This window comes from Monodon monoceros, unplaced genomic scaffold (genome assembly GCF_005190385.1).
Source record: "Monodon monoceros isolate NGI ecotype Baffin Bay Population unplaced genomic scaffold, NGI_Narwhal_1 Super_Scaffold_1, whole genome shotgun sequence".
NCBI classification, from domain to species: Eukaryota; Metazoa; Chordata; class Mammalia; order Artiodactyla; family Monodontidae; genus Monodon; species Monodon monoceros.
Genome location: NW_021703765.1, coordinates 24797703 through 24805813, shown reverse-complemented (window position 1 = coordinate 24805813; position 8111 = coordinate 24797703). Strand labels below are relative to the sequence as shown.

Below are 8111 nucleotides of genomic sequence, written 5' to 3'. Positions count from 1 at the left end.
CGCACAGCAACAAATACCCAACACAGCCATAAATAAATTAATTAATTAATTTAAAAAAATAGATTGTGGACTTAGATGTAAAATATAAAACTCTTATAGGAAAACATAGGAGAAGATCTCAGGACCTAGGACTAGGAGAAGAGTTCTTAGACTTGACATCAAAGCATGTTTCGTAAAAGAAAAAAGTTGATAAATTGGACTTCATCAAAATTAAAACCTTTCCTATGTGAAAGACTCAGTTAAGAGGCTGAAAAGACATGTGTCAGGCTGGGAGAAAATATTTGCAAACCACATATCTAACAAAAGGTGTACAAAAACTCTCAAAACTCAACATTAGGGTGGGAAAAATGGGTGAAGGGAGTCAAAAGATATAAACTTGCAGTTATAAAATAAGCAAGCCATGGGGATGTAACGTACAACATGGCAACCATAGTTAATAATATTGTATGGCATATTTGAAAGTCGCTAAGAGAGTAGATCTTAAACTTTCTCATCATAAGGGGAAAAGAATTATGTAGCCATGTATGGTGATGGACATTAACTAGACTTATCTGGGTGATCATTTCATAATATATACAAATATCAAATCATTATATGGTAAACCTGAAACTAATATAATGTATATCAATTACATCTCAACATTTTTTTTAAATCCAATTAGAAATTGTCAAAAAAATGAGGAAATTTCACTGAAGAGGTCTTATGGGTGGCAAATAAGCACATGAAAGGATGTTCAACATCATTAACTGTTAGGGAAATGAAAATTAAAACCTCAATAAGTTATCATCGCATACCTATCAGGATGGCTAACGTAACAGTGACAGCAGAGATACTGGATCTCTCATACCTTGCTGGTGGAGATGTAAAATGGTACAGCCACTCCAGAACAACTAAAATTAAATAGACTGACATGGGACAAAACATGTAGCCACTGGAATTCTTTAACCTATCTGGTGAGCCTGTAAAGTGATGCAACTACTTTGGAAAACAGTTCAGCAGTTTCTTATAAAGCTAAGTATACACCTATACTATGAACAAGGGACTCCATTCATGGTTATATATCCAAGAGAAATAGAAACATGTATCTACAAAAAGACCTGTACAAGAATTTTCATTTTGCTATTCATAATAGCCAAAAACTGGAAATAATCTAAATGTCCATCAAAGGAAAAGGGATAGAAAAACTGTGGTATACAGTGACATATTACTCAGCAATACAAATGGAAGAAACACATAATAGCATGGATGGATCTCAAAACTGTTAGGTTGTGTGAAAAAAGCCAGAGGCAGAAGAATGTGTACTATGTGACATCATTCATATAAAATTATAGAACAGACAAAATTAGTTGCTGGTGATAGATATTGAAACAGTAGTGGCCTTGAGCAGAGGGGGAGTGGGATGGAGGTGGATTGATTGGAAAGGAGCATGAAGATTTCATTGAGGTGATGGAAATGTTCTATATCTTAATTGCATTACCAGTCATATGGGAGTATACTTTTGCCCAAACTCATCAAACTATTGTATGTAAATTACAACTCAATTTTAAAAAGAAAACCAAATTATGCTGAGTATGTTTCTAAGCACAATTAACTTAAGCTAGGAATTAATAATAAAAATATAACTGAAAAGTCCCCATGTGCATGGAAATTAAAGAAATACATTTCTAAAACACCCATGAGTCAAAGAAAATAATTACAGTGGAAACTTGGTAATATTTTTAACTGAGTAATAATAAAATGTTTAACACCAGAACTTGGTGGACGCTACTAAAACACCAGAGGGAAATTTAATAGGCTCAAATGCATATATTATCACCAAAAAAAGAAAAGCTAAAGAAAAATCCATCTCAAAAATTTAGAAAAGAAGTAACAAAGAAAATCCAAAAACAAGAATTAGAGTTTAATAATAAAAGAGCAGAAATTAATTTAATAAAAATCATATACAGTACAGATGATACAGCTAAAAATTGGTTCTTTAGAAAGAAAAATTAAACTGATAACCCTTGGGTGAGACTAATTAAGAAAAAAGAGAGAAGGAACAAATAACCAATATAAGGAATGAATACATCACTACAGATCCTACCCACATGAAAAAGGTCAAAAGAATGTACTGAAAAACTTTGTGCCAATATATTTTAAAGTTTACAGGAAATAAATTCCTAGAAGCATACAACTACTAAAATTGACTCAGGAAGAAATAGGAAATCTGAGTAGTCCTATGACTATTGTAATAACTCAATCTATAATTTAGAACTTTTACACAAAGGAAATAACAGGTTCAAGTGGCTTTACCAGCAAATTTAAGTAAAACATTGGAAAAATTATTATACATATATGTATTGGTTTTCTATTTCTGTATAGTGTAACAAATTACCACAAACATAGCAACTTAGCACCCATTCATTATTTCACAATTTCCAGGGGTCAGGAATCCAGGCATGTAACTGGGTCCTATGATCAGGGTCTCACAAGACTGCAGTCCAGGTGTCAGAGAAGACAGCCTCATCATATGGTCGACTGGGAAAAATGGACTTCTGGGCTCCTTCGGGTTGTCAACAGAATTCACCTCCTCAAAGTTGTAGAAATGAGGTTCCCATTTTCCTACTGTCTCTCAGCATTTAGAGCTTTCCCACCATTCCCTGCCACACGGCCCTATCTGTAGATGTGAACACACATGATTTTTTGCTTCTTCAAGACTGGCAGGAAGCTCTTTCTCTTCAGTCTGCTAGGACAGAGTCCTATATAAAGAAACATACTCATGGAAGTGACATGCCATCATCTTTGCCATATTCTTTGGATTAGAAGCAAGTCACAGGTCCCACTCATACTCTAGAAGAGAGGATTATACAAGAATATGGATCATTGGGATGTGTCTGCCACAGTAAGTCGGACAGGAAGTGAGTGGGGTTAAATCTATGGGCCTTGAACAGGAGAGTAAAGATACCGATTAGCTTTTAATTTTATTAGATTAAGTACACTTATCAAGGTTTCTAGGGCAACCACTAGAATGCTAGAACTAAGATTTGTAACTCGAAAATATTGGTGGGAGGCAGGGGAGTCCTCAGTACACAAGAAAACAAGAAAGATGAAAAAAGAAATGAAGAAAATTGGGGAATTGAAAATGCAAAATAAGATAATATAAATAAATCTACATTTATCAGTAATCAGAAAAAACATAACTGGATTAATTAACTTACCAGTTTAAAATGTTCATATAGGGGCTTCCCTGGTGGTGCAGTGGTTGAGAATCTGCCTGCTAAGGCAGGGGACACGGGTTCGAGCCCTGGTCTGGGAGGATCCCACGTGCCGCGGAGCAACTAGGCCCGTGAGCCACAACTACTGAGCCTGCGCGTCTGGAGCCTGTGCTCTGCAACAAGAGAGGCCGTGACAATGAGAGGCCCAAGCACCGTGATGAAGAGTGGCCCCCGCTTGCCACAACTAGAGAAAGCCCTCGCACAGAAACGAAGACCCAACACAGCAAAAATAAATTACTAAACTCCTACCCCCCAACATCTTCTTTAAAAAAAAAAAAAAGTTCATATAACTGAATTTTAAAATAATCTAGCTATAAGCTATCTACAAGAGACATTCCTAAAACATAAAGACAAAGGCTGAAAGTAAAAGGATGAAAAATATATAAATATATATACCATCAAACTATTATTCAGAAGAAAGGAGAATGGATGAATATATTGTGATTTGGTCATAAAATGGAATATAATCCAACAGTGCACACGAGTATACCACAGCTGCATTTACCAACACGGACAAAAGTTACAAAAATGTTGAGTAAAAAAAAAAATCAAGTCATAAAAGAATGTGTGCAATATGATTCCACTTAAATAAATTTCAAAAACATTCGAAACTAAATAATATATTATTTCTGATACATACATATGTGATAAATTATAAAGGAAAAAAGGAAACTATAACCCTAAAATTTTCCCTGGAGATGGGAAAGGAATTTGGAAGGAATGCACAGGAAGTTTCAAAGTTATTACAATGGAAATTTGATAATATTTTGAATAAAATAATAAGTGCAATATGTAAAAACAATTTCGTAACCTTACTGCACAGTAGATATATATTCATTTTATTTTTTTATATCTTTTATATGTTCATATGTGTATTCTTCCAAATGAATTTAAAATCCAATAACTATTTAAAATTTACTTGGCTCGCTTCAGCAGCACATATACTAAAATTGGAACGATACAGAGAAGATTAGCATGGCCCCTGGGCAAGGATGACACACAAATTCATGAAGCGTTCCATATTAAAAAAAATAATAATAGGGCTTCCCTGGTGGCGCAGTGGTTGAGAGTCCGCCTACCGATGCAGGGGACACGGGTTCGTGCCCCGGTCCGGAAGATCCCACATGCCGCGGAGCGGTTGGGCCCGTGAGCCATGGCCGCTGAGCGTGTGCGTCCGGAGCCTGTGCTCCGCAACGGGAGAGGCCACAACAGTGAGAGGCCCGCGTACCGCAAAAAAAAAAAATAATAATAATAATAATTAAATAAAATGTACTGAAAACCTGATAGCTTACTGTTTTCTTGATCCAAAGAAAAGGTCCAGCAATGGCACCATGAGAAGAGAGGCCTTCCCCTGGGATTGCCATGAACGTCACTAACATCAACTTGCAGCATCCTACAAGGTCAAGTCTCTACTGACACAGCCTGACAAAGGCACAGAACTGCTAATGACCGTTGCAGCCAGGAGACCTACTCATGCCAGGGACTTAAGGCAAAACCAAGACCTTGCTCCTTTTTGCCATTTCAGTGACCCTAACAGATGTCAGCTCCAGTGTGGTCATCTCAGAATTTTTGTCCAGGTAAGAAACTTCCCCACAATCTTATGTGATACTATATGATTGAGTCACTTCCTCATTTAATACATTTTTTTGGTAACACCTCCCGTGTGCCAGACCATGGACTAATGGCTAGGGATACCAACATGGTATCATAGTATCACGGGACCAACAATGGTCCCACCCTCAGATGCTGAGAGCCTGAAAGGGCTGCAGACAAGCAAAAGGGCAAGTGCAATAGAGAATGTCCAATGCAATGATGATGTGAGCTCTGTGCATGAGAAGATGGAAGAAGTTTTCTGGACTCAGTGGAGATCAGGGACCCCGGCCAAAGGAAGTGACCTCTAAGTTGAGGAGGCAGAGGGCTCTGTGAAGCCTTCCTCCCAGCTTCAACCTGACTTAGCTTCAGTGACATTTCATGGATCTGCCACCCAAGGATGAAGCCTTTCCTGGCTCCTGTTGTATATTCAACCTGGGGTGGTAAACCCTGTTGTTTTATACTGTGTTGTAGGGTTGTCCTACCACACAGAGGATTATGCCCTGCTTTGGATTGTCCTAAAGCAGCCAGCTTCCAGGCTGAGGAAGGACAGCTGGGCTGCTAAGCTGGGCCACAGGGAGGCTGAGAAAGCAGAGGTGCTCGTTGCCAGTGGGGAGACTAGCTCCACAGCTGTCTGTGTGGTCTTTGGCAAATCAGGTCATCCTCTGGGCCTCACAGGCGAGTTTCCTCGCCTGTGGAGTGGATATAAACAGTGCCTGCCTCTCAGGATAGAGTGGAGTGAAAGAGTTGGTTCAAGTGAAGTTCACTGAAAGACGCAAAGCTCAGCCTTTATTCTCAAGCCTGGCCAGGGTTCCTCAGCCCTTCTATCCCCACTTAAGCCGGAAGCTCCTCCCTTCCCACCCAAGGCCACTCTTGGCATACCCTCCACCCAGACCAGTCCCAGGCTCACTCGGTTCCCGACTCTGGACTCCCAAGATGTCTCCCAAGGGGGCTCGGAGGAAGCTGAGTGCAGAGTGGGTGGAGAGGAGGTGATCCGGCCACCCAGTCCTTCCCTTCCAGCTTTGGGCCAGCGCTGTTCTCATTCCTTGGAGGGAGAAGGCAGCTGCACCCAGATTCCAAAACCTCCTTCTGAACCCTTTCCTAGGACTTGTCCAGCAGGAAGCCGGCCCAGGCTTTCTCCTATTGCCCAAAGGATGCTATGCACCCCAGCACCACCAGGTGGCCCCAGGAAATCAGCCGCCGCCTTTATCTCCCCTCCTGGGGCTCCTGAGACAGCTTCTTATTTCAAAAGTGCAGAAGCCTAAAGCAGAAGGGACCTCAAGAGAGAGAATCCAGGCCAGGCTTCTTAACTTCTTAGGGGCCACAGACCTCTTAAAGAAACTGATGAAAACCACTGACCAATCCCCAGGAAAATGCCCCAGCACATATACTCAGTATTGTCATACAGCTTCAGAACACCCTTGGACCACACCCCACCCTGAACACATCCATGGATCTAGTAGAATTTCTTGTAACTCAGCCTAGGATTCCTGCCCCAATCTCGGCCACCTCCCTCATGATCTAGGTGATAAATGAGTCCCACGGCCCCCTCTTCCTGTGATCAGACCCATGCCCACGTTTATCCTGGTGAGACCTGGGTAAACTGCTCCACCAATGGAGCCTGAAAAGAAAGTCACCAAAGCTTAGCCTATTTGAAGGGAGGGGCTTATAAAAATGAGAAGGAACTTTGTGGTTTGAGGAATTATGGACTAATTGGTTGTCCATGAGCCCCAGGCATGAAATTTTTTTTTTTTAATCAATAACTGATGCTCCTTTTCCCAAGAGAAATCATGGCCTCATTACCACCTGCATATTAGGGCACAGATATGCGGGGCAGGGGGGTGCAGTGATTGGAGAGGGAGGGAGGAGATGAGGCAGAGCTTAGGACATGGGAGAGACTCCCCCTTTCTGGTATCCTGAGGTCCCAAGGAGGTGGCGCACTAAGAGAACAGTCCCTAAATGCATCAAGTCCTCGGAGACACACCACCACCCCAGGTTGGCTGGTTTATCCCTAAAGAAACTGTAAACCGACACAGAGTCTAGGAGAAGGGGAAAAGCAAAACAAAAATTAAACACTAGAGCATGATAGATGACACAAGTGAAGGAAGACCAGTAGGAACAGAGGTCCCAGTCACCTACCCTCCTTCTCCTTAGCACCTTCTATGGCAGGTAACCTGGTCCAGGAGTCAGCTCACGAGCAAGCAGGCCCTCAGTGCTGCCGTGTGTCAGGGACCCTGTCCTGTCCTTCAAGAGCTCCCAGCTGAGCAGGGAAGCCAGATGCTAGTAAAGAAATGCAGTGTGAGCCGTGCTGAGGGAAGGATCCCTTCCCGCCGGGGTGTCAGTGAGCCATCCCAGTGCGAGCAGGACTTGAGGAAATAAGGTCCTTAGAGGATGGTGAGTGAGACTACAGAATGATGGAACAGAGGCCAGAATACACGAGGTCCACGAGTGAGGGGCTGAGGGCACCTGGAAGCAACAAGACAGGACATAGAACATTTTCCACATCACCAGCCACCCATGGGCATCTTCCCACCATAGAACCTTGACTTAATTTCTGTCCACATCTTCCATTCTACCCCCTCCCCCAACCACCAATACTCCTCACAAACACGTGTTTGGCACCACTACACTGGAGGAGACGGGAGCACACCCATCTCACATTCACGCTGTAAGTTTCTCATGTGCATCCACCACGTGCCAGGCACCACTCAAGGCACCGTTCACAGCACAAGACACACAGCAAGGCAAAGGGAAACGTCATGCCTCATCTGTTCTGGCAAAGAGCTTCTTAGGGTTCGATCTTTGTTCCCAACTCCCTCTCAGGTTCCCACATGCCTCAGTTTACCAGCTGAGGGGAGGAACCGTTGGGTCCAAGCTGAGTCAAAGTGCTCACCACTGGGCCTATCGGTAGCTGAGACTGGGATGAGACAATAAGTCCTAACACAACTTCGTGGATGGCGTTGAGAAGTAATTCGGAGCAGACGGCAAAGTGACTGGTGTCCAGCGTGGGCCCTTGGAGACCTAGTCCAACCTCTCATTTTTCAGAGGCAATGAAGGTACAAGTCAGATGGTGCCCTGCCTACTGAATTCATGATTAAATTCAAGGAATCATAGAGCACTTGGCAAGGGCATTCATCAATCAGAATATCTAGTGGATTGAGAGGATGCATGTCAAACTCATAAACGGCAATTCATCTAATAAACTTACATGGGAGCGACTGTCATTTTCCCAGAGTCAAAGCATGATGCTGCCTCGACCTTGCACAG

The 8111-nt window shown here is 42.3% G+C and overlaps 1 non-coding gene across 1 annotated transcript; it reads left to right on the top strand.

Moving 5' to 3' along the window:
* Positions 1-4178: 4178 nt before the first annotated feature.
* LOC114902324 lies at positions 4179-4281 on the top strand. The gene has a single exon (XR_003795475.1). It is a non-coding gene; the product is annotated as a U6 spliceosomal RNA (small nuclear RNA).
* The last annotated feature ends 3830 nt before the right edge of the window (positions 4282-8111 follow it).